Source organism: Chiloscyllium punctatum, chromosome 16 (genome assembly GCF_047496795.1).
Source record: "Chiloscyllium punctatum isolate Juve2018m chromosome 16, sChiPun1.3, whole genome shotgun sequence".
Classification (NCBI taxonomy): domain Eukaryota; kingdom Metazoa; phylum Chordata; class Chondrichthyes; order Orectolobiformes; family Hemiscylliidae; genus Chiloscyllium; species Chiloscyllium punctatum.
Genome location: NC_092754.1, coordinates 56674904 through 56698431, shown reverse-complemented (window position 1 = coordinate 56698431; position 23528 = coordinate 56674904). Strand labels below are relative to the sequence as shown.

At 46.3% G+C, this 23528-nt stretch overlaps 5 non-coding genes across 5 annotated transcripts; all 5 read left to right on the top strand.

The window, feature by feature from the left end:
* The first annotated feature begins 606 nt into the window (after nt 1-606).
* trnal-cag (transfer RNA leucine (anticodon CAG)) lies at nt 607-688 on the top strand. Its single transcript has one exon. It is a non-coding gene; the product is annotated as a tRNA-Leu (tRNA).
* Nucleotides 689-10497: 9809 nt separating this feature from the next.
* Nucleotides 10498-10579, top strand: trnal-cag (transfer RNA leucine (anticodon CAG)). The gene has a single exon. It is a non-coding gene; the product is annotated as a tRNA-Leu (tRNA).
* A 1479-nt stretch (nt 10580-12058) lies between these two features.
* On the top strand, nt 12059-12131 carry trnag-acc (transfer RNA glycine (anticodon ACC)). Its single transcript has one exon. It is a non-coding gene; the product is annotated as a tRNA-Gly (tRNA).
* Nucleotides 12132-13796: 1665 nt separating this feature from the next.
* trnar-ccg (transfer RNA arginine (anticodon CCG)) lies at nt 13797-13878 on the top strand. The gene is given in 2 exon segments: nt 13797-13834; nt 13842-13878. It is a non-coding gene; the product is annotated as a tRNA-Arg (tRNA).
* Nucleotides 13879-20380: 6502 nt separating this feature from the next.
* trnal-cag (transfer RNA leucine (anticodon CAG)) lies at nt 20381-20462 on the top strand. The gene has a single exon. It is a non-coding gene; the product is annotated as a tRNA-Leu (tRNA).
* Nucleotides 20463-23528: the final 3066 nt, after the last annotated feature.

The following is a 23528-nucleotide window of genomic DNA, read 5'->3' as shown; positions in this document are numbered from 1 at the left end:
TAAAAGGCACGGAAAGTGTCATCTCGAAGTGGATCCGAGGTCAGAGCATCCTCACAATGTGATCTGTCGTTCTCGGAATGTAATGCGACTTCCGGTTTTAGGGTAGAGAACTTTCTTTGGGACCCTTATTCTGCAAAACAGAAACAGTGACTGAATAAATGCTGCACGGTATGATGTGGAACACGGCCTGCTCAGCTTTGTGCATTTTCCCTGTAGTCCGGTGTGTTTCGTGTTCCGTGTAAACGTGAAAGTCGTCCTGTTTCGAGCAATGGGTGAAATCATTTAGCAAAGCAAGAATCGAAATTGCAGTAATGTCAAGCAGCTCATGGTTATTTGACCAAAACATAAGCGAACATATATTGTCACGCACTCACAGATACATTTGTAGCTGAAAAGAGTCCGAGAAGATAGACTCAGCTTACGATTGATTTTTGTCTGGATTGATGGGCTATCATTATCTGCTGCGACATTGACATTGTAGCCGGGCACATCCCAGCAGCTGTGCGAGTCGGAGAGGGATCATGGAACCCTTTTCATGTGACTTTGCGTCTGTTGTTATGCAGGGGCACAATTAGAAATGCAAGCAAACGGGCCATGCGGCCGGCTGGTAGTGTGGCCGAGCGGTCTAAGGCGCTGGATCCAGATTCCAGCCTTGAGAGGGGCGCGGGTTCGAATCCCGCCACTGCCATTTCAGCTGGTTCACTCCGACGCTGCAGTTTGTTAAAATGCTGTTTCGGTCCCCACTGTCTTGATGTTGAAAACAAAAGTAAAATGGGTTTGCTTCCCGGGGAATTAACTGTGGTGTGGGATCATGCCACGCGGATAATCGCAAACAGCTCTGCTGTTCCAGGCAATTTGTGCGTTTACTGGAACCGAATGCAGACTGTTATTTCATCGCTGTTGTGATGAAACACGGTAGAAACGAACGACTTCCTTACCTTTGCTCCGACTGACCATACTCCGTGAAATTTTCCCAGACCCTCAGCTGAGGATTTTTGCTGCTGGAAGTTACCTCAGAAACCCTGTTAACTCGTAATGTGGTGACTCGACTCGTCGTTATTTGGTTTTCTGGCCAATGGGAAAATCGATCCAATGAATTTCGATGTCACATTTTATTGAATTTCTCCCATTTCCTTTATTTCCGTCCTGGAGACATCGGAAGGGAAAGGCAATCTAATCGAGACTGTGATTGGTGAAATTCACTTTTTATGGCCCGTTCTTATTATGTTTTTTCTTTCTCTCTTTTCAGCATTGTCTGGTAAGTGTTGGTGCACTAAGGCTGCAGTATGTTTGAAAGAGTAGTTTGGAATTGCCCTGTTGTTAGTTGTGAGATTACTTTATGACTCATGCCCTCGGACTGTCTCACATTTAGCATTCATGCATCTCTGTGTCTGAAAATGCATTCGGCATGCCAGTTTTGTTTGTGTTCCGTGTTAAATGCTTACTGTTTTGCGATTCGCTCAGTACATTACGGGCTAACAGGGTTTCTGAGGTAACTTCCAGCAGCAAAAATCCTCAACTGAGGGTCTGGGAAAAATTCGTGGAGTATGGTCAGTCGGAGCAAAAGGAAGGAAGTCGTTCGTTTCTGCAGTGTTTCACAATACTACCTTTCCCGTGAGCAGTCGAACAGTCTAAACGATTGTGCCACAGACTGCGACGGCAAGCTCCGCTAAAAAGGAATCCTTTAAAGCCGGTGTAAGCAACACGACGGTATTGGGGTACACCGCGTGGAAACAGATACTTCGGTGTATCTCGTCCATGCTCACCGTATAGCCAAAATTAAACAAGTCCCGTTCCCCAGCATTTGGCCCCAATCCCGCTAAACCCATCCTATCCAGAAACTCATCCGATTACCTTTGCAATTTTCTGAGTGTAATAGCCTCCTCCACTTCCTCTGGGAGCTCATTCCAAACACGCACAACCTTCTGTGTGGGAAATGTGCCTCAGGTCCTTTGTCAATTTCAGCCCACTCACCTTAAACCTATGCTCTCGATTTTTCAACTCACCCCAACTTGGGTAAAACACATAAATACTCAGTTTACAACCCTTCCGTAAGATCATGTTACGCTGGACAATAACAAGCTATTGGAAACAGAAAGGTGAAACGTAGAATTATTCAACTTTCAGTGCTGGATGCCACTGAGCTGCAGTGCGATCGCCTCGGCTGGTTTCTGTAGTGTAGTGGTTATCACGTTCGCCTAACACGCGATAAGTCCCCAGTTCGAAACTGGGCAGAAACAGCGCAGAAACTGCTTTGTCCTTCAACTGCAGCCATTCACATGCGCAAGAACGGAGCTTCCTTGCTTGCTTTCCTCTCTGCAAACCTGCCTTCGAATTTGCTTGAACGAATCGGCTCTCGTAGTGAAATGTAAGGCAACTCCATTTAATTATTGTGCAAAGCATTATAAAGTTTTTCTCCAACCTGGTTCTGATCATATGCCATTCTGTTTGAGAGTGTCGTTGCCGCGTTCTGATCCTTCCACGAAAAGCAGTACCGCATTTGCATTCCTTGCGCAGGCGGCCCGGTTCAAAGACAGGGAAGAAGCTGATGCGCTGGTGTCACAGCGCACCACGAATTCCTGAACTTGTCTGTCTGTCAAACGTACCCCAAAGTCGTCTCTGAAAGGCTTCATTTGGAAGCTGTCTGTCGTTATTCAACGCGCGAGAGTTGGCACCGGAGGTCCTGAATCATGTTTTGGAGCAGTTCGCACGTTAGTGGCTCATTCAATCAGCAACAGCAACGAAAAAAACATACACTCTCAGAGGAACCTCCGGACCTGTGCTGTCATAGCGTCGCTCGTATTAAGGTGCGCCCCGAGATCTAAGCCATGTTGGAACTGAAACGGAGGAATCGACAGAGAGGCTACAGAATGACATCGCATCCATTTAATTTTCTTTAAATCACTGACGAGCAGGAAAATGTTCACGGGGAGGGCGAGTGGAGAAGTGTGGCAATTGCAGCTCTGGTGAAGCTCCTTCTTTGTGATTCACTCAGCAAACAGAGAGGTGAATGTGACTCAGGCGTGAGAGCTCATCACATCGAGAACAAAAAGCAATCAAGGGCAATTAGCACCTCTTCCGGAGTGGGGGTGGGGTGAGGTAATTACCTTTTGAGTTCTGTTACTATGTTTAGAAACTGCCTTTTAGATTGAGATGAACAAAAACTCCATTTCTAATAAGCACCATGGAAGTTAGCAAAATGTATTGAGTCGCTTCTCGTCGATTCCCGCACAGGTTTCCGACTCAGTTGGTATCCATGTGGCTCATGTCCAGCAGTGAACATCTCTGCAGCGAATTGCACGGTTAAGGTAAAAGGCACGGAAAGTGTCATCTCGAAGTGGATCCGAGGTCAGAGCATCCTCACAATGTGATCTGTCGTTCTCGGAATGTAATGCGACTTCCGGTTTTAGGGTAGAGAACTTTCTTTGGGACCCTTATTCTGCAAAACAGAAACAGTGACTGAATAAATGCTGCACGGTATGATGTGGAACACGGCCTGCTCAGCTTTGTGCATTTTCCCTGTAGTCCGGTGTGTTTCGTGTTCCGTGTAAACGTGAAAGTCGTCCTGTTTCGAGCAATGGGTGAAATCATTTAGCAAAGCAAGAATCGAAATTGCAGTAATGTCAAGCAGCTCATGGTTATTTGACCAAAACATAAGCGAACATATATTGTCACGCACTCACAGATACATTTGTAGCTGAAAAGAGTCCGAGAAGATAGACTCAGCTTACGATTGATTTTTGTCTGGATTGATGGGCTATCATTATCTGCTGCGACATTGACATTGTAGCCGGGCACATCCCAGCAGCTGTGCGAGTCGGAGAGGGATCATGGAACCCTTTTCATGTGACTTTGCGTCTGTTGTTATGCAGGGGCACAATTAGAAATGCAAGAAAACGGGCCTTGCGGCGGCTGGTAGTGTGGCCGAGCGGTCTAAGGCGCTGGATTCAAGTTCCAGTCTTGAGAGGGGCGCGGGTTCGTATATTTCTGCTGTTTCACTCCGATGCTGCAGTTTGTTAAAATGCTGTTTCGGTCCCCACTGTCTTGATGTTGAAAACAAAAGTAAAATGGGTTTGCTTCCCGGGGAATTAACTGTGGTGTGGGATCATGCCACGCGGATAATCGCAAACAGCTCTGCTGTTCCAGGCAATTTGTGCGTTTACTGGAACCGAATGCAGACTGTTATTTCATCGCTGTTGTGATGAAACACGGTAGAAACGAACGACTTCCTTACCTTTGCTCCGACTGACCATACTCCGTGAAATTTTCCCAGACCCTCAGCTGAGGATTTTTGCTGCTGGAAGTTACCTCAGAAACCCTGTTAACTCGTAATGTGGTGACTCGACTCGTCGTTGTTTGGTTTTCTGGCCAATGGGAAAATCGATCCAATGAATTTCGATGTCACATTTTATTGAATTTCTCCCATTTCCTTTATTTCCGTCCTGGAGACATCGGAAGGGAAAGGCAATCTAATCGAGACTGTGATTGGTGAAATTCACTTTTTATGGCCCGTTCTTATTATGTTTTTTCTTTCTCTCTTTTCAGCATTGTCTGGTAAGTGTTGGTGCACTAAGGCTGCAGTATGTTTGAAAGAGTAGTTTGGAATTGCCCTGTTGTTAGTTGTGAGATTACTTTATGACTCATGCCCTCGGACTGTCTCACATTTAGCATTCATGCATCTCTGTGTCTGAAAATGCATTCGGCATGCCAGTTTTGTTTGTGTTCCGTGTTAAATGCTTACTGTTTTGCGATTCGCTCAGTACATTACGGGCTAACAGGGTTTCTGAGGTAACTTCCAGCAGCAAAAATCCTCAACTGAGGGTCTGGGAAAAATTCGTGGAGTATGGTCAGTCGGAGCAAAAGGAAGGAAGTCGTTCGTTTCTGCAGTGTTTCACAATACTACCTTTCCCGTGAGCAGTCGAACAGTCTAAACGATTGTGCCACAGACTGCGACGGCAAGCTCCGCTAAAAAGGAATCCTTTAAAGCCGGTGTAAGCAACACGACGGTATTGGGGTACACCGCGTGGAAACAGATACTTCGGTGTATCTCGTCCATGCTCACCGTATAGCCAAAATTAAACAAGTCCCGTTCCCCAGCATTTGGCCCCAATCCCGCTAAACCCATCCTATCCAGAAACTCATCCGATTACCTTTGCAATTTTCTGAGTGTAATAGCCTCCTCCACTTCCTCTGGGAGCTCATTCCAAACACGCACAACCTTCTGTGTGGGAAATGTGCCTCAGGTCCTTTGTCACTTTCAGCCCACTCACCTTAAACCTATGCTCTCGATTTTTCAACTCACCCCAACTTGGGTAAAACACATAAATACTCAGTTTAGAACCCTTCCGTAAGATCATGTTACGCTGGACAATAACAAGCTATTGGAAACAGAAAGGTGAAACGTAGAATTATTCAACTTTCAGTGCTGGATGCCACTGAGCTGCAGTGCGATCGCCTCGGCTGGTTTCTGTAGTGTAGTGGTTATCACGTTCGCCTAACACGCGAAAAGTCCCCAGTTCGAAACTGGGCAGAAACAGCGCAGAAACTGCTTTGTCCTTCAACTGCAGCTATTCACATGCGCAAGAACGGAGTTTCCTTGCTTGCTTTCCTCTCTGCAAACCTGCCTTCGAATTTGCTTGAACGAATCTGCTCTCGTAGTGTAATGTAAGGCAACTCCATTTAATTATTGTGCAAAGCATTATAAAGTTTTTCTCCAAGCTGGTTCTGATCATATGCCATTCTGTTTGAGAGTGTCGTTGCCGCGTTCTGATCCTTCCACGAAAAGCAGTACCGCATTTGCATTCCTTGCGCAGGCGGCCCGGTTCAAAGACAGGGAAGAAGCTGATGCGCTGGTGTCACAGCGCACCACGAATTCCTGAACTTGTCTGTCTGTCAAACGTACCCCAAAGTCGTCTCTGAAAGGCTTCATTTGGAAGCTGTCTGTCGTTATTCAACGCGCGAGAGTTGGCACCGGAGGTCCTGAAACATGTTTTGGAGCAGTTCGCACGTTAGTGGCTCATTCAATCAGCAACAGCAACGAAAAAAACATACACTCTCAGAGGAACCTCCGGACCTGTGCTGTCATAGCGTCGCTCGTATTAAGGTGCGCCCCGAGATCTAAGCCATGTTGGAACTGAAACGGAGGAATCGACAGAGAGGCTACAGAATGACATCGCATCCATTTAATTTTCTTTAAATCACTGACGAGCAGGAAAATGTTCACGGGGAGGGCGAGTGGAGAAGTGTGGCAATTGCAGCTCTGGTGAAGCTCCTTCTTTGTGATTCACTCAGCAAACAGAGAGGTGAACGTGACTCAGGCGTGAGAGCTCATCACATCGAGAACAAAAAGCAATCAAGGGCAATTAGCACCTCTTCCGGAGTGGGGGTGGGGTGAGGTAATTACCTTTTGAGTTCTGTTACTATGTTCAGAAACTGCCTTTTAGATTGAGATGAACAAAAACTCCATTTCTAATAAGCACCATGGAAGTTAGCAAAATGTATTGAGTCGCTTCTCGTCGATTCCCGCACAGGTTTCCGACTCAGTTGGTATCCATGTGGCTCATGTCCAGCAGTGAACATCTCTGCAGCGAATTGCACGGTTAAGGTAAAAGGCACGGAAAGTGTCATCTCGAAGTGGATCCGAGGTCAGAGCATCCTCACAATGTGATCTGTCGTTCTCGGAATGTAATGCGACTTCCGGTTTTAGGGTAGAGAACTTTCTTTGGGACCCTTATTCTGCAAAACAGAAACAGTGACTGAATAAATGCTGCACGGTATGATGTGGAACACGGCCTGCTCAGCTTTGTGCATTTTCCCTGTAGTCCGGTGTGTTTCGTGTTCCGTGTAAACGTGAAAGTCGTCCTGTTTCGAGCAATGGGTGAAATCATTTAGCAAAGCAAGAATCGAAATTGCAGTAATGTCAAGCAGCTCATGGTTATTTGACCAAAACATAAGCGAACATATATTGTCACGCACTCACAGATACATTTGTAGCTGAAAAGAGTCCGAGAAGATAGACTCAGCTTACGATTGATTTTTGTCTGGATTGATGGGCTATCATTATCTGCTGCGACATTGACATTGTAGCCGGGCACATCCCAGCAGCTGTGCAAGTCGGAGAGGGATCATGGAACCCTTTTCATGTGACTTTGCGTCTGTTGTTATGCAGGGGCACAATTAGAAATGCAAGAAAACGGGCCTTGCGGCGGCTGGTAGTGTGGCCGAGCGGTCTAAGGCGCTGGATCCAAATTCCAGTCTTGACAGGGGCGCGGGTTCGTATATTTCTGCTGTTTCACTCCGATGCTGCAGTTTGTTAAAATGCTGTTTCGGTCCCCACTGTCTTGATGTTGAAAACAAAAGTAAAATGGGTTTGCTTCCCGGGGAATTAACTGTGGTGTGGGATCATGCCACGCGGATAATCGCAAACAGCTCTGCTGTTCCAGGCAATTTGTGCGTTTACTGGAACCGAATGCAGACTGTTATTTCATCGCTGTTGTGATGAAACACGGTAGAAACGAACGACTTCCTTACCTTTGCTCCGACTGACCATACTCCGTGAAATTTTCCCAGACCCTCAGCTGAGGATTTTTGCTGCTGGAAGTTACCTCAGAAACCCTGTTAACTCGTAATGTGGTGACTCGACTCGTCGTTATTTGGTTTTCTGGCCAATGGGAAAATCGATCCAATGAATTTCGATGTCACATTTTATTGAATTTCTCCCATTTCCTTTATTTCCGTCCTGGAGACATCGGAAGGGAAAGGCAATCTAATCGAGACTGTGATTGGTGAAATTCACTTTTTATGGCCCGTTCTTATTATGTTTTTTCTTTCTCTCTTTTCAGCATTGTCTGGTAAGTGTTGGTGCACTAAGGCTGCAGTATGTTTGAAAGAGTAGTTTGGAATTGCCCTGTTGTTAGTTGTGAGATTACTTTATGACTCATGCCCTCGGACTGTCTCACATTTAGCATTCATGCATCTCTGTGTCTGAAAATGCATTCGGCATGCCAGTTTTGTTTGTGTTCCGTGTTAAATGCTTACTGTTTTGCGATTCGCTCAGTACATTACGGGCTAACAGGGTTTCTGAGGTAACTTCCAGCAGCAAAAATCCTCAACTGAGGGTCTGGGAAAAATTCGTGGAGTATGGTCAGTCGGAGCAAAAGGAAGGAAGTCGTTCGTTTCTGCAGTGTTTCACAATACTACCTTTCCCGTGAGCAGTCGAACAGTCTAAACGATTGTGCCACAGACTGCGACGGCAAGCTCCGCTAAAAAGGAATCCTTTAAAGCCGGTGTAAGCAACACGACGGTATTGGGGTACACCGCGTGGAAACAGATACTTCGGTGTATCTCGTCCATGCTCACCGTATAGCCAAAATTAAACAAGTCCCGTTCCCCAGCATTTGGCCCCAATCCCGCTAAACCCATCCTATCCAGAAACTCATCCGATTACCTTTGCAATTTTCTGAGTGTAATAGCCTCCTCCACTTCCTCTGGGAGCTCATTCCAAACACGCACAACCTTCTGTGTGGGAAATGTGCCTCAGGTCCTTTGTCAATTTCAGCCCACTCACCTTAAACCTATGCTCTCGATTTTTCAACTCACCCCAACTTGGGTAAAACACATAAATACTCAGTTTACAACCCTTCCGTAAGATCATGTTACGCTGGACAATAACAAGCTATTGGAAACAGAAAGGTGAAACGTAGAATTATTCAACTTTCAGTGCTGGATGCCACTGAGCTGCAGGGCGATCGCCTCGGCTGGTTTCTGTAGTGTAGTGGTTATCACGTTCGCCTAACACGCGATAAGTCCCCAGTTCGAAACTGGGCAGAAACAGCGCAGAAACTGCTTTGTCCTTCAACTGCAGCCATTCACATGCGCAAGAACGGAGCTTCCTTGCTTGCTTTCCTCTCTGCAAACCTGCCTTCGAATTTGCTTGAACGAATCGGCTCTCGTAGTGAAATGTAAGGCAACTCCATTTAATTATTGTGCAAAGCATTATAAAGTTTTTCTCCAAGCTGGTTCTGATCATATGCCATTCTGTTTGAGAGTGTCGTTGCCGCGTTCTGATCCTTCCACGAAAAGCAGTACCGCATTTGCATTCCTTGCGCAGGCGGCCCGGTTCAAAGACAGGGAAGAAGCTGATGCGCTGGTGTCACAGCGCACCACGAATTCCTGAACTTGTCTGTCTGTCAAACGTACCCCAAAGTCGTCTCTGAAAGGCTTCATTTGGAAGCTGTCTGTCGTTATTCAACGCGCGAGAGTTGGCACCGGAGGTCCTGAATCATGTTTTGGAGCAGTTCGCACGTTAGTGGCTCATTCAATCAGCAACAGCAACGAAAAAAACATACACTCTCAGAGGAACCTCCGGACCTGTGCTGTCATAGCGTCGCTCGTATTAAGGTGCGCCCCGAGATCTAAGCCATGTTGGAACTGAAACGGAGGAATCGACAGAGAGGCTACAGAATGACATCGCATCCATTTAATTTTCTTTAAATCACTGACGAGCAGGAAAATGTTCACGGGGAGGGCGAGTGGAGAAGTGTGGCAATTGCAGCTCTGGTGAAGCTCCTTCTTTGTGATTCACTCAGCAAACAGAGACGTGAATGTGACTCAGGCGTGAGAGCTCATCACATCGAGAACAAAAAGCAATCAAGGGCAATTAGCACCTCTTCCGGAGTGGGGGTGGGGTGAGGTAATTACCTTTTGAGTTCTGTTACTATGTTCAGAAACTGCCTTTTAGATTGAGATGAACAAAAACTCCATTTCTAATAAGCACCATGGAAGTTAGCAAAATGTATTGAGTCGCTTCCCGCACAGGTTTCCGACTCAGTTGGTATCCATGTGGCTCATGTCCAGCAGTGAACATCTCTGCAGCGAATTGCACGGTTAAGGTAAAAGGCACGGAAAGTGTCATCTCGAAGTGGATCCGAGGTCAGAGCATCCTCACAATGTGATCTGTCGTTCTCGGAATGTAATGCGACTTCCGGTTTTAGGGTAGAGAACTTTCTTTGGGACCCTTATTCTGCAAAACAGAAACAGTGACTGAATAAATGCTGCACGGTATGATGTGGAACACGGCCTGCTCAGCTTTGTGCATTTTCCCTGTAGTCCGGTGTGTTTCGTGTTCCGTGTAAACGTGAAAGTCGTCCTGTTTCGAGCAATGGGTGAAATCATTTAGCAAAGCAAGAATCGAAATTGCAGTAATGTCAAGCAGCTCATGGTTATTTGACCAAAACATAAGCGAACATATATTGTCACGCACTCACAGATACATTTGTAGCTGAAAAGAGTCCGAGAAGATAGACTCAGCTTACGATTGATTTTTGTCTGGATTGATGGGCTATCATTATCTGCTGCGACATTGACATTGTAGCCGGGCACATCCCAGCAGCTGTGCGAGTCGGAGAGGGATCATGGAACCCTTTTCATGTGACTTTGCGTCTGTTGTTATGCAGGGGCACAATTAGAAATGCAAGCAAACGGGCCTTGCGGCCGGCTGGTAGTGTGGCCGAGCGGTCTAAGGCGCTGGATCCAGATTCCAGCCTTGAGAGGGGCGCGGGTTCGAATCCCGCCACTGCCATTTCAGCTGGTTCACTCCGACGCTGCAGTTTGTTAAAATGCTGTTTCGGTCCCCACTGTCTTGATGTTGAAAACAAAAGTAAAATGGTTTTGCTTCCCGGGGAATTAACTGTGGTGTGGGATCGTGCCACGCGGAAAATCGCAAACAGCTCTGCTGTTCCAGGCAATTTGTGCGTTTACTGGAACCGAATGCAGACTGTTATTTCATCGCTGTTGTGATGAAACACGGTAGAAACGAACGACTTCCTTACCTTTGCTCCGACTGACCATACTCCGTGAAATTTTCCCAGACCCTCAGTTGAGGATTTTTGCTGCTGGAAGTTACCTCAGAAACCCTGTTAACTCGTAATGTGGTGACTCGACTCGTCGTTATTTGGTTTTCTGGCCAATGGGAAAATCGATCCAATGAATTTCGATGTCACATTTTATTGAATTTCTCCCATTTCCTTTATTTCCGTCCTGGAGACATCGGAAGGGAAAGGCAATCTAATCGAGACTGTGATTGGTGAAATTCACTTTTTATGGCCCGTTCTTATTATGTTTTTTCTTTCTCTCTTTTCAGCATTGTCTGGGAAGTGTTGGTGCACTAAGGCTGCAGTATGTTTGAAAGAGTAGTTTGGAATTGCCCTGTTGTTAGTTGTGAGATTACTTTATGACTCATGCCCTCGGACTGTCTCACATTTAGCATTCATGCATCTCTGTGTCTGAAAATGCATTCGGCATGCCAGTTTTGTTTGTGTTCCGTGTTAAATGCTTACTGTTTTGCGATTCGCTCAGTACATTACGGGCTAACAGGGTTTCTGAGGTAACTTCCAGCAGCAAAAATCCTCAACTGAGGGTCTGGGAAAAATTCGTGGAGTATGGTCAGTCGGAGCAAAAGGAAGGAAGTCGTTCGTTTCTGCAGTGTTTCACAATACTACCTTTCCCGTGAGCAGTCGAACAGACTAAACGATTGTGCCACAGACTGCGACGGCAAGCTCCGCTAAAAAGGAATCCTTTAAAGCCGGTGTAAGCAACACGACGGTATTGGGGTACACCGCGTGGAAACAGATACTTCGGTGTATCTCGTCCATGCTCACCGTATAGCCAAAATTAAACAAGTCCCGTTCCCCAGCATTTGGCCCCAATCCCGCTAAACCCATCCTATCCAGAAACTCATCCGATTACCTTTGCAATTTTCTGAGTGTAATAGCCTCCTCCACTTCCTCTGGGAGCTCATTCCAAACACGCACAACCTTCTGTGTGGGAAATGTGCCTCAGGTCCTTTGTCAATTTCAGCCCACTCACCTTAAACCTATGCTCTCGATTTTTCAACTCACCCCAACTTGGGTAAAACACATAAATACTCAGTTTACAACCCTTCCGTAAGATCATGTTACGCTGGACAATAACAAGCTATTGGAAACAGAAAGGTGAAACGTAGAATTATTCAACTTTCAGTGCTGGATGCCACTGAGCTGCAGTGCGATCGCCTCGGCTGGTTTCTGTAGTGTAGTGGTTATCGCGTTCGCTTACCACGCGAAAGATCCCCAGTTCGAAACTGGGCAGAAACAGCACAGAAACTGCTTTGTCCTTCAACTGCAGCCATTCACATGCGCAAGAACGGAGTTTCCTTGCTTGCTTTCCTCTCGGCAAACCTGCCTTCGAATTTGCTTGAACGAATCTGCTCTCGTAGTGAAATGTAAGGCAACTCCATTTAATTATTGTGCAAAGCATTATAAAGTTTTTCTCCAAGCTGGTTCTGATCATATGCCATTCTGTTTGAGAGTGTCGTTGCCGCGTTCTGATCCTTCCACGAAAAGCAGTACCGCATTTGCATTCCTTGCGCAGGCGGCCCGGTTCAAAGACAGGGAAGAAGCTGATGCGCTGGTGTCACAGCGCACCACGAATTCCTGAACTTGTCTGTCTGTCAAACGTACCCCAAAGTCGTCTCTGAAAGGCTTCATTTGGAAGCTGTCTGTCGTTATTCAACGCGCGAGAGTTGGCACCGGAGGTCCTGAATCATGTTTTGGAGCAGTTCGCACGTTAGTGGCTCATTCAATCAGCAACAGCAACGAAAAAAACATACACTCTCAGAGGAACCTCCGGACCTGTGCTGTCATAGCGTCGCTCGTATTAAGGTGCGCCCCGAGATCTAAGCCATGTTGGAACTGAAACGGAGGAATCGACAGAGAGGCTACAGAATGACATCGCATCCATTTAATTTTCTTTAAATCACTGACGAGCAGGAAAATGTTCACGGGGAGGGCGAGTGGAGAAGTGTGGCAATTGCAGCTCTGGTGAAGCTCCTTCTTTGTGATTCACTCAGCAAACAGAGAGGTGAATGTGACTCAGGCGTGAGAGCTCATCACATCGAGAACAAAAAGCAATCAAGGGCAATTAGCACCTCTTCCGGAGTGGGGGTGGGGTGAGGTAATTACCTTTTGAGTTCTGTTACTATGTTTAGAAACTGCCTTTTAGATTGAGGTGAACAAAAACTCCATTTCTAATAAGCACCATGGAAGTTAGCAAAATGTATTGAGTCGCTTCCCGCACAGGTTTTCGACTCAGTTGGTATCCATGTGGCTCATGTCCAGCAGTGAACATCTCTGCACCGAATTGCACGGTTAAGGTAAAAGGCACGGAAAGTGTCATCTCGAAGTGGATCCGAGGTCAGAGCATCCTCACAATGTGATCTGTCGTTCTCGGAATGTAATGCGACTTCCGGTTTTAGGGTAGAGAACTTTCTTTGGGACCCTTATTCTGCAAAACAGAAACAGTGACTGAATAAATGCTGCACGGTATGATGTGGAACACGGCCTGCTCAGCTTTGTGCATTTTCCCTGTAGTCCGGTGTGTTTCGTGTTCCGTGTAAACGTGAAAGTCGTCCTGTTTCGAGCAATGGGTGAAATCATTTAGCAAAGCAAGAATCGAAATTGCAGTAATGTCAAGCAGCTCATGGTTATTTGACCAAAACATAAGCGAACATATATTGTCACGCACTCACAGATACATTTGTGGCTGAAAAGAGTCCGAGAAGATAGACTCAGCTTACGATTGATTTTTGTCTGGATTGATGGGCTATCATTATCTGCTGCGACATTGACATTGTAGCCGGGCACATCCCAGCAGCTGTGCGAGTCGGAGAGGGATCATGGAACCCTTTTCATGTGACTTTGCGTCTGTTGTTATGCAGGGGCACAATTAGAAATGCAAGAAAACGGGCCTTGCGGACGGCTGGTAGTGTGGCCGAGCGGTCTAAGGCGCTGGATCCCGACCCCCGTCTTGAGAGGGGCGCGGGTTCGAATCCCGCCACTGCCATTTCTGGTGTTTCACTCCGACGCTGCAGTTTGTTAAAACGTTGTTTCGGTCCCCACTGTCTTGATGTTGAAAACAAAAGTAAAATGGGTTTGCTTCCCGGGGAATTAACTGTGGTGTGGGATCATGCCACGCGGATAATCGCAAACAGCTCTGCTGTTCCAGGCAATTTGTGCGTTTACTGGAACCGAATGCAGACTGTTATTTCATCGCTGTTGTGATGAAACACGGTAGAAATGAACGACTTCCTTACCTTTGCTCCGACTGACCATACTCCGTGAAATTTTCCCAGACCCTCAGCTGAGGATTTTTGCTGCTGGAAGTTACCTCAGAAACCCTGTTAACTCGTAATGTGGTGACTCGACTCGTCGTTATTTGGTTTTCTGGCCAATGGGAAAATCGATCCAATGAATTTCGATGTCACATTTTATTGAATTTCTCCCATTTCCTTTATTTCCGTCCTGGAGACATCGCAATCTAATCGAGACTGTGATTGGTGAAATTCACTTTTTATGGCCCGTTCTTATTATGTTTTTTCTTTCTCTCTTTTCAGCATTGTCTGGTAAGTGTTGGTGCACTAAGGCTGCAGTATGTTTGAAAGAGTAGTTTGGAATTGCCCTGTTGTTAGTTGTGAGATTACTTTATGACTCATGCCCTCGGACTGTCTCACATTTAGCATTCATGCATCTCTGTGTCTGAAAATGCATTCGGCATGCCAGTTTTGTTTGTGTTCCGTGTTAAATGCTTACTGTTTTGCGATTCGCTCAGTACATTACGGGCTAACAGGGTTTCTGAGGTAACTTCCAGCAGCAAAAATCCTCAACTGAGGGTCTGGGAAAAATTCGTGGAGTATGGTCAGTCGGAGCAAAAGGAAGGAAGTCGTTCGTTTCTGCAGTGTTTCACAATACTACCTTTCCCGTGAGCAGTCGAACAGTCTAAACGATTGTGCCACAGACTGCGACGGCAAGCTCCGCGAAAAAGGAATCCTTTAAAGCCGGTGTAAGCAACACGACGGTATTGGGGTACACCGCGTGGAAACAGATACTTCGGTGTATCTCGTCCATGCTCACCGTATAGCCAAAATTAAACAAGTCCCGTTCCCCAGCATTTGGCCCCAATCCCGCTAAACCCATCCTATCCAGAAACTCATCCGATTACCTTTGCAATTTTCTGAGTGTAATAGCCTCCTCCACTTCCTCTGGGAGCTCATTCCAAACACGCACAACCTTCTGTGTGGGAAATGTGCCTCTGGTCCTTTGTCAATTTCAGCCCACTCACCTTAAACCTATGCTCTCGATTTTTCAACTCACCCCAACTTGGGTAAAACACATAAATACTCAGTTTACAACCCTTCCGTAAGATGATGTTACGCTGGACAATAACAAGCTATTGGAAACAGAAAGGTGAAACGTAGAATTATTCAACTTTCAGTGCTGGATGCCACTGAGCTGCAGTGCGATCGCCTCGGCTGGTTTCTGTAGTGTAGTGGTTATCACGTTCGCTTAACACGCGATAAGTCCCCAATTCGAAACTGGGCAGAAACAGCGCAGAAACTGCTTTGTCCTTCAACTGCAGCCATTCACATGCGCAAGAACGGAGCTCCCTTGCTTGCTTTTCTCTCTGCAAACCTGCCTTCGAATTTGCTTGAACGAATCTGCTCTCGTAGTGAAATGTAAGGCAACTCCATTTAATTATTGTGCAAAGCATTATAAAGTTTTTCTCCAAGCTGGTTCTGATCATATGCCATTCTGTTTGAGAGTGTCGTTGCCGCGTTCTGATCCTTCCACGAAAAGCAGTACCGCATTTGCATTCCTTGCGCAGGCGGCCCGGTTCAAAGACAGGGAAGAAGCTGATGCGCTGGTGTCACAGCGCACCACGAATTCCTGAACTTGTCTGTCTGTCAAACGTACCCCAAAGTCGTCTCTGAAAGGCTTCATTTGGAAGCTGTCTGTCGTTATTCAACGCGCGAGAGTTGGCACCGGATGTCCTGAATCATGTTTTGGAGCAGTTCGCACGTTAGTGGCTCATTCAATCAGCAACAGCAACGAAAAAAACATACACTCTCAGAGGAACCTCCGGACCTGTGCTGTCATAGCGTCGCTCGTATTAAGGTGCGCCCCGAGATCTAAGCCATGTTGGAACTGAAACGGAGGAATCGACATAGAGGCTACAGAATGACATCGCATCCATTTAATTTTCTTTAAATCACTGACGAGCAGGAAAATGTTCACGGGGAGGGCGAGTGGAGAAGTGTGGCAATTGCAGCTCTGGTGAAGCTCCTTCTTTGTGATTCACTCAGCAAACAGAGAGGTGAATGTGACTCAGGCGTGAGAGCTCATCACATCGAGAACAAAAAGCAATCAAGGGCAATTAGCACCTCTTCCGGAGTGGGGGTGGGGTGAGGTAATTACCTTTTGAGTTCTGTTACTATGTTCAGAAACTGCCTTTTAGATTGAGATGAACAAAAACTCCATTTCTAATAAGCACCATGGAAGTTAGCAAAATGTATTGAGTCGCTTCTCGTCGATTCCCGCACAGGTTTCCGACTCAGTTGGTATCCATGTGGCTCATGTCCAGCAGTGAACATCTCTGCAGCGAATTGCACGGTTAAGGTAAAAGGCACGGAAAGTGTCATCTCGAAGTGGATCCGAGGTCAGAGCATCCTCACAATGTGATCTGTCGTTCTCGGAATGTAATGCGACTTCCGGTTTTAGGGTAGAGAACTTTCTTTGGGACCCTTATTCTGCAAAACAGAAACAGTGACTGAATAAATGCTGCACGGTATGATGTGGAACACGGCCTGCTCAGCTTTGTGCATTTTCCCTGTAGTCCGGTGTGTTTCGTGTTCCGTGTAAACGTGAAAGTCGTCCTGTTTCGAGCAATGGGTGAAATCATTTAGCAAAGCAAGAATCGAAATTGCAGTAATGTCAAGCAGCTCATGGTTATTTGACCAAAACATAAGCGAACATATATTGTCACGCACTCACAGATACATTTGTAGCTGAAAAGAGTCCGAGAAGATAGACTCAGCTTACGATTGATTTTTGTCTGGATTGATGGGCTATCATTATCTGCTGCGACATTGACATTGTAGCCGGGCACATCCCAGCAGCTGTGCAAGTCGGAGAGGGATCATGGAACCCTTTTCATGTGACTTTGCGTCTGTTGTTATGCAGGGGCACAATTAGAAATGCAAGAAAACGGGCCTTGCGGCGGCTGGTAGTGTGGCCGAGCGGTCTAAGGCGCTGGATCCAAGTTCCAGTCTTGAGAGGGGCGCGGGTTCGTATATTTCTGCTGTTTCACTCCGATGCTGCAGTTTGTTAAAATGCTGTTTCGGTCCCCACTGTCTTGATGTTGAAAACAAAAGTAAAATGGGTTTGCTTCCCGGGGAATTAACTGTGGTGTGGGATCATGCCACGCGGATAATCGCAAACAGCTCTGCTGTTCCAGGCAATTTGTGCGTTTACTGGAACCGAATGCAGACTGTTATTTCATCGCTGTTGTGATGAAACACGGTAGAAACGAACGACTTCCTTACCTTTGCTCCGACTGACCATACTCCGTGAAATTTTCCCAGACCCTCAGCTGAGGATTTTTGCTGCTGGAAGTTACCTCAGAAACCCTGTTAACTCGTAATGTGGTGACTCGACTCGTCGTTATTTGGTTTTCTGGCCAATGGGAAAATCGATCCAATGAATTTCGATGTCACATTTTATTGAATTTCTCCCATTTCCTTTATTTCCGTCCTGGAGACATCGGAAGGGAAAGGCAATCTAATCGAGACTGTGATTGGTGAAATTCACTTTTTATGGCCCGTTCTTATTATGTTTTTTCTTTCTCTCTTTTCAGCATTGTCTGGTAAGTGTTGGTGCACTAAGGCTGCAGTATGTTTGAAAGAGTAGTTTGGAATTGCCCTGTTGTTAGTTGTGAGATTACTTTATGACTCATGCCCTCGGACTGTCTCACATTTAGCATTCATGCATCTCTGTGTCTGAAAATGCATTCGGCATGCCAGTTTTGTTTGTGTTCCGTGTTAAATGCTTACTGTTTTGCGATTCGCTCAGTACATTACGGGCTAACAGGGTTTCTGAGGTAACTTCCAGCAGCAAAAATCCTCAACTGAGGGTCTGGGAAAAATTCGTGGAGTATGGTCAGTCGGAGCAAAAGGAAGGAAGTCGTTCGTTTCTGCAGTGTTTCACAATACTACCTTTCCCGTGAGCAGTCGAACAGTCTAAACGATTGTGCCACAGACTGCGACGGCAAGCTCCGCTAAAAAGGAATCCTTTAAAGCCGGTGTAAGCAACACGACGGTATTGGGGTACACCGCGTGGAAACAGATACTTCGGTGTATCTCGTCCATGCTCACCGTATAGCCAAAATTAAACAAGTCCCGTTCCCCAGCATTTGGCCCCAATCCCGCTAAACCCATCCTATCCAGAAACTCATCCGATTACCTTTGCAATTTTCTGAGTGTAATAGCCTCCTCCACTTCCTCTGGGAGCTCATTCCAAACACGCACAACCTTCTGTGTGGGAAATGTGCCTCAGGTCCTTTGTCAATTTCAGCCCACTCACCTTAAACCTATGCTCTCGATTTTTCAACTCACCCCAACTTGGGTAAAACACATAAATACTCAGTTTACAACCCTTCCGTAAGATCATGTTACGCTGGACAATAACAAGCTATTGGAAACAGAAAGGTGAAACGTAGAATTATTCAACTTTCAGTGCTGGATGCCACTGAGCTGCAGTGCGATCGCCTCGGCTGGTTTCTGTAGTGTAGTGGTTATCACGTTCGCCTAACACGCGATAAGTCCCCAGTTCGAAACTGGGCAGAAACAGCGCAGAAACTGCTTTGTCCTTCAACTGCAGCCATTCACATGCGCAAGAACGGAGCTTCCTTGCTTGCTTTCCTCTCTGCAAACCTGCCTTCGAATTTGCTTGAACGAATCGGCTCTCGTAGTGAAATGTAAGGCAACTCCATTTAAATATTGTGCAAAGCATTATAAAGTTTTTCTCCAACCTGGTTCTGATCATATGCCATTCTGTTTGAGAGTGTCGTTGCCGCGTTCTGATCCTTCCACGAAAAGCAGTACCGCATTTGCATTCCTTGCGCAGGCGGCCCGGTTCAAAGACAGGGAAGAAGCTGATGCGCTGGTGTCACAGCGCACCACGAATTCCTGAACTTGTCTGTCTGTCAAACGTACCCCAAAGTCGTCTCTGAAAGGCTTCATTTGGAAGCTGTCTGTCGTTATTCAACGCGCGAGAGTTGGCACCGGAGGTCCTGAATCATGTTTTGGAGCAGTTCGCACGTTAGTGGCTCATTCAATCAGCAACAGCAACGAAAAAAACATACACTCTCAGAGGAACCTCCGGACCTGTGCTGTCATAGCGTCGCTCGTATTAAGGTGCGCCCCGAGATCTAAGCCATGTTGGAACTGAAACGGAGGAATCGACAGAGAGGCTACAGAATGACATCGCATCCATTTAATTTTCTTTAAATCACTGACGAGCAGGAAAATGTTCACGGGGAGGGCGAGTGGAGAAGTGTGGCAATTGCAGCTCTGGTGAAGCTCCTTCTTTGTGATTCACTCAGCAAACAGAGACGTGAATGTGACTCAGGCGTGAGAGGTCATCACATCGAGAACAAAAAGCAATCAAGGGCAATTAGCACCTCTTCCGGAGTGGGGGTGGGGTGAGGTAATTACCTTTTGAGTTCTGTTACTATGTTCAGAAACTGCCTTTTAGATTGAGATGAACAAAAACTCCATTTCTAATAAGCACCATGGAAGTTAGCAAAATGTATTGAGTCGCTTCCCGCACAGGTTTCCGACTCAGTTGGTATCCATGTGGCTCATGTCCAGCAGTGAACATCTCTGCAGCGAATTGCACGGTTAAGGTAAAAGGCACGGAAAGTGTCATCTCGAAGTGGATCCGAGGTCAGAGCATCCTCACAATGTGATCTGTCGTTCTCGGAATGTAATGCGACTTCCGGTTTTAGGGTAGAGAACTTTCTTTGGGACCCTTATTCTGCAAAACAGAAACAGTGACTGAATAAATGCTGCACGGTATGATGTGGAACACGGCCTGCTCAGCTTTGTGCATTTTCCCTGTAGTCCGGTGTGTTTCGTGTTCCGTGTAAACGTGAAAGTCGTCCTGTTTCGAGCAATGGGTGAAATCATTTAGCAAAGCAAGAATCGAAATTGCAGTAATGTCAAGCAGCTCATGGTTATTTGACCAAAACATAAGCGAACATATATTGTCACGCACTCACAGATACATTTGTAGCTGAAAAGAGTCCGAGAAGATAGACTCAGCTTACGATTGATTTTTGTCTGGATTGATGGGCTATCATTATCTGCTGCGACATTGACATTGTAGCCGGGCACATCCCAGCAGCTGTGCGAGTCGGAGAGGGATCATGGAACCCTTTTCATGTGACTTTGCGTCTGTTGTTATGCAGGGGCACAATTAGAAATGCAAGCAAACGGGCCATGCGGCCGGCTGGTAGTGTGGCCGAGCGGTCTAAGGCGCTGGATCCAGATTCCAGCCTTGAGAGGGGCGCGGGTTCGAATCCCGCCTCTGCCATTTCAGCTGGTTCACTCCGACGCTGCAGTTTGTTAAAATGCTGTTTCGGTCCCCACTGTCTTGATGTTGAAAACAAAAGTAAAATGGGTTTGCTTCCCGGGGAATTAACTGTGGTGTGGGATCATGCCACGCGGATAATCGCAAACAGCTCTGCTGTTCCAGGCAATTTGTGCGTTTACTGGAACCGAATGCAGACTGTTATTTCATCGCTGTTGTGATGAAACACGGTAGAAACGAACGACTTCCTTACCTTTGCTCCGACTGACCATACTCCGTGAAATTTTCCCAGACCCTCAGCTGAGGATTTTTGCTGCTGGAAGTTACCTCAGAAACCCTGTTAACTCGTAATGTGGTGACTCGACTCGTCGTTATTTGGTTTTCTGGCCAATGGGAAAATCGATCCAATGAATTTCGATGTCACATTTTATTGAATTTCTCCCATTTCCTTTATTTCCGTCCTGGAGACATCGGAAGGGAAAGGCAATCTAATCGAGACTGTGATTGGTGAAATTCACTTTTTATGGCCCGTTCTTATTATGTTTTTTCTTTCTCTCTTTTCAGCATTGTCTGGTAAGTGTTGGTGCACTAAGGCTGCAGTATGTTTGAAAGAGTAGTTTGGAATTGCCCTGTTGTTAGTTGTGAGATTACTTTATGACTCATGCCCTCGGACTGTCTCACATTTAGCATTCATGCATCTCTGTGTCTGAAAATGCATTCGGCATGCCAGTTTTGTTTGTGTTCCGTGTTAAATGCTTACTGTTTTGCGATTCGCTCAGTACATTACGGGCTAACAGGGTTTCTGAGGTAACTTCCAGCAGCAAAAATCCTCAACTGAGGGTCTGGGAAAAATTCGTGGAGTATGGTCAGTCGGAGCAAAAGGAAGGAAGTCGTTCGTTTCTGCAGTGTTTCACAATACTACCTTTCCCGTGAGCAGTCGAACAGTCTAAACGATTGTGCCACAGACTGCGACGGCAAGCTCCGCTAAAAAGGAATCCTTTAAAGCCGGTGTAAGCAACACGACGGTATTGGGGTACACCGCGTGGAAACAGATACTTCGGTGTATCTCGTCCATGCTCACCGTATAGCCAAAATTAAACAAGTCCCGTTCCCCAGCATTTGGCCCCAATCCCGCTAAACCCATCCTATCCAGAAACTCATCCGATTACCTTTGCAATTTTCTGAGTGTAATAGCCTCCTCCACTTCCTCTGGGAGCTCATTCCAAACACGCACAACCTTCTGTGTGGGAAATGTGCCTCAGGTCCTTTGTCAATTTCAGCCCACTCACCTTAAACCTATGCTCTCGATTTTTCAACTCACCCCAACTTGGGTAAAACACATAAATACTCAGTTTACAACCCTTCCGTAAGATCATGTTACGCTGGACAATAACAAGCTATTGGAAACAGAAAGGTGAAACGTAGAATTATTCAACTTTCAGTGCTGGATGCCACTGAGCTGCAGTGCGATCGCCTCGGCTGGTTTCTGTAGTGTAGTGGTTATCACGTTCGCCTAACACGCGATAAGTCCCCAGTTCGAAACTGGGCAGAAACAGCGCAGAAACTGCTTTGTCCTTCAACTGCAGCCATTCACATGCGCAAGAACGGAGCTTCCTTGCTTGCTTTCCTCTCTGCAAACCTGCCTTCGAATTTGCTTGAACGAATCGGCTCTCGTAGTGAAATGTAAGGCAACTCCATTTAATTATTGTGCAAAGCATTATAAAGTTTTTCTCCAACCTGGTTCTGATCATATGCCATTCTGTTTGAGAGTGTCGTTGCCGCGTTCTGATCCTTCCACGAAAAGCAGTACCGCATTTGCATTCCTTGCGCAGGCGGCCCGGTTCAAAGACAGGGAAGAAGCTGATGCGCTGGTGTCACAGCGCACCACGAATTCCTGAACTTGTCTGTCTGTCAAACGTACCCCAAAGTCGTCTCTGAAAGGCTTCATTTGGAAGCTGTCTGTCGTTATTCAACGCGCGAGAGTTGGCACCGGAGGTCCTGAATCATGTTTTGGAGCAGTTCGCACGTTAGTGGCTCATTCAATCAGCAACAGCAACGAAAAAAACATACACTCTCAGAGGAACCTCCGGACCTGTGCTGTCATAGCGTCGCTCGTATTAAGGTGCGCCCCGAGATCTAAGCCATGTTGGAACTGAAACGGAGGAATCGACAGAGAGGCTACAGAATGACATCGCATCCATTTAATTTTCTTTAAATCACTGACGAGCAGGAAAATGTTCACGGGGAGGGCGAGTGGAGAAGTGTGGCAATTGCAGCTCTGGTGAAGCTCCTTCTTTGTGATTCACTCAGCAAACAGAGAGGTGAATGTGACTCAGGCGTGAGAGCTCATCACATCGAGAACAAAAAGCAATCAAGGGCAATTAGCACCTCTTCCGGAGTGGGGGTGGGGTGAGGTAATTACCTTTTGAGTTCTGTTACTATGTTTAGAAACTGCCTTTTAGATTGAGATGAACAAAAACTCCATTTCTAATAAGCACCATGGAAGTTAGCAAAATGTATTGAGTCGCTTCTCGTCGATTCCCGCACAGGTTTCCGACTCAGTTGGTATCCATGTGGCTCATGTCCAGCAGTGAACATCTCTGCAGCGAATTGCACGGTTAAGGTAAAAGGCACGGAAAGTGTCATCTCGAAGTGGATCCGAGGTCAGAGCATCCTCACAATGTGATCTGTCGTTCTCGGAATGTAATGCGACTTCCGGTTTTAGGGTAGAGAACTTTCTTTGGGACCCTTATTCTGCAAAACAGAAACAGTGACTGAATAAATGCTGCACGGTATGATGTGGAACACGGCCTGCTCAGCTTTGTGCATTTTCCCTGTAGTCCGGTGTGTTTCGTGTTCCGTGTAAACGTGAAAGTCGTCCTGTTTCGAGCAATGGGTGAAATCATTTAGCAAAGCAAGAATCGAAATTGCAGTAATGTCAAGCAGCTCATGGTTATTTGACCAAAACATAAGCGAACATATATTGTCACGCACTCACAGATACATTTGTAGCTGAAAAGAGTCCGAGAAGATAGACTCAGCTTACGATTGATTTTTGTCTGGATTGAT